The sequence below is a fragment of the Malania oleifera genome, chromosome 13, assembly GCF_029873635.1.
Source record: "Malania oleifera isolate guangnan ecotype guangnan chromosome 13, ASM2987363v1, whole genome shotgun sequence".
NCBI classification, from domain to species: Eukaryota; Viridiplantae; Streptophyta; class Magnoliopsida; order Santalales; family Ximeniaceae; genus Malania; species Malania oleifera.
In genome coordinates this window covers 59,572,776-59,575,202 of record NC_080429.1, presented here as the reverse complement: position 1 = coordinate 59,575,202, position 2,427 = coordinate 59,572,776, and the positions used below count along the sequence as shown (strand labels likewise).

General features: G+C 32.7%; 3 non-coding genes across 3 annotated transcripts; all 3 read left to right on the top strand.

Annotated features, from left to right (window-relative positions):
- Positions 1 to 625: 625 nt before the first annotated feature.
- Positions 626 to 695, top strand: LOC131147044 (small nucleolar RNA Z267). The gene has a single exon (XR_009134574.1). It is a non-coding gene; the product is annotated as a small nucleolar RNA Z267 (small nucleolar RNA).
- A 499-nt stretch (positions 696 to 1,194) lies between these two features.
- On the top strand, positions 1,195 to 1,280 carry LOC131147046 (small nucleolar RNA R44/J54/Z268 family). Its single transcript, XR_009134576.1, has one exon. It is a non-coding gene; the product is annotated as a small nucleolar RNA R44/J54/Z268 family (small nucleolar RNA).
- A 489-nt stretch (positions 1,281 to 1,769) lies between these two features.
- LOC131147060 (small nucleolar RNA snoR122) lies at positions 1,770 to 1,847 on the top strand. The gene has a single exon (XR_009134590.1). It is a non-coding gene; the product is annotated as a small nucleolar RNA snoR122 (small nucleolar RNA).
- Positions 1,848 to 2,427: the final 580 nt, after the last annotated feature.

Sequence of the window (2,427 nt, the reverse complement as noted above, 5' to 3'; positions counted from 1 at the left end):
TTTAATGAGGTGTGGAGGTATTCAATGAAGATTTTGTCATTTTTCATTAAAAAAAATAAAAAGAGAAAATGAAAGAGGGGCGTTATTGCGAATTATCTTCCTAATCTATAGATCAACGGTCATGATCTCAACATTGGCCATCCATGGCACGGGAACCGTCCACGAAAAACAGGAGCCCGAAGTCCCTAGCGCCTCCGGACCTCAAGCTGTGCCCTAGTTTTGATCCTCGATTCTCATATATAAATTGCTGTAAACCCTAACCCTAAGACTTACACCGAGAAATATAAACACCTCTCTACTCTGCTTTCAAATGATGTTCTTGACCAGTTCTTCTCTGCATCATTTTGTTCGCGCTGTTTGTCTTCTAAATCTTTGTTGTTTTCAATTAATATGCTAAACCCTTGTTCTTGCATCTTTATTTTACGAACCCTCATTTTGTGTCGTTCAAGGAGCTGCCTTTCTTATTCCCTATCATGTCTTTTTGCGCTCCACAATTGTTTAGAATATGTATCTTTATTTTCGATTAAGATTTACGGTGTTTGGTTGGGGGCTTGAATTTTATTATTTCAGTAGTTGAGTTGTAAGCAGTATATATATATATTTTAAATCTTTACAGTTGCTTGTGTCATGGCCAATGATGGTTCTAAATATACTCTGAGTAATCACTATGAAAAAAATAAAATCTGAGGCTGTATGGCATTAACCGATTTTTTTATGCAGTATTTGATGTTTCTGATTTATTTTTTCTTTGACATTGCAAGTTTAGCTGATGGTTTCATAGCTAGTATGTCAAGTGTTGAGAGATTGCTAGGGAATGATAAGATGATAGGACACTAGTACTCCAATTGATGAATATGTCTTTTTTGTTGGGGATCTCTCAGATGATGGTCTTTTTTAGATCACACGTAAGCTTTGGTTGTTTTTGGGCGGACCAAAATTTCTTAGTTAAATTCATGTTTTTTATTTTCTACAATTTTCCTATTAAGCTTATAAACATAAAACCCTTTCCTGTGAAGTGTGCGTTTTACTTATTTGCATTATTTGAGTTCAATTGGTTGCCTTAAATAAATTCGTGTGACTAGTGAAAAAACATAAATCTGTGGATGCTTATTTTTCCTGATATGCACTTGTTATTAGAACTAGATTTTGGAAAATGTTCTCATTTTTCCCCGGTTGTGTACTTGTGGTTGTGCTTGTGCAAGTGATGATAAACAGACAGGGACATCAGCACTCACATTTGAGTATGATGATTATGTCTTTGGGAATCTCTCTGATGCATAAACATAACATATTAGTCTGATGCCTCTTAATCATCTTTGGTTTAAATGGTTTCCTTTGCTTGGTCTAATTTTTTAATCTGTTTGTATGTGTGCTTTTTAAAATTTAACAAATTTTGTCTTGGTTATGTTTTATATGGATTCTTTAATTAACAATCTTTTATCATTTATGAACAATTGAATAATTGCTGGGGATACACTTCTCTTAGAGTAGAATTTATTAGATTTTATGGTACAATTCTCATGGTAAGAGCAAAAAAATTTATCCCTAGCTATTATTCAATTGTTGTTGCAGTTGTACTACTATGTGATTATATAGTGATTCTCGTGAAATCCATTTTTATTTTTTTTAAATTGGAAGCAAATATAGCTTTCGTTTTTCAGTTTTCTTATTGTTTGTAGTGTTCTATTTCTCTAAGGTATGGTTAACCATATTTACTAGAGTTTGATCTTTTTTATTTTGGAGCCTAAAGACAGTTTGATGTGCTGGGTTGCCAATGATGCATTTATATGCACGTATTATCAGAAAAAAAATCATGATGATATGTGATTGTCACTACCTCTGAGGCAAAACCCTCTCAAGTATTTTTCCCATTATTTGTTCTCAATTTTGCAACGTATAGTTCTTATTTTTTTTCCTGTATATCTTTCAGTTTTCTTTCATTGTTTTCCTCACCTTTTCAATATTCTGTTTATTCATACTACCATTGATGGTCAAATAAAAATAAGTATATGTGAAAGGAGATGTTCAAGCTTTTATGGAGTTTTAAACAGAGGGTAGTATGCTGATTATAAGTTGAGAAAACATGTCATGTTTTACTTGGCAACGTTTTTAATGTTTTGTTGTTATGATGCACATTTATTTCTTACCGTTTTCAACTAATGGTTTTTGGATAATAGAGGAGACCCTGTTCCTTGAACTATGCAGCATATTGATTAGTACTTTTTATGGATGCCTGATGATTGCTTAAGAACGGAGATATGAATAATGCTCTTTGTAGAAGCCTGAATTCTAGTTTGGCTCCAAAGTCATTGCATGTAATAAGATGTTTTACAAAGAAATGAAGGCTTCCAGTATTTCTTGTTGTAATATATAAATTATTTTTGCAACAACTATTGACTTAGTTTCAGGCTTGTTTGGATTAACCAA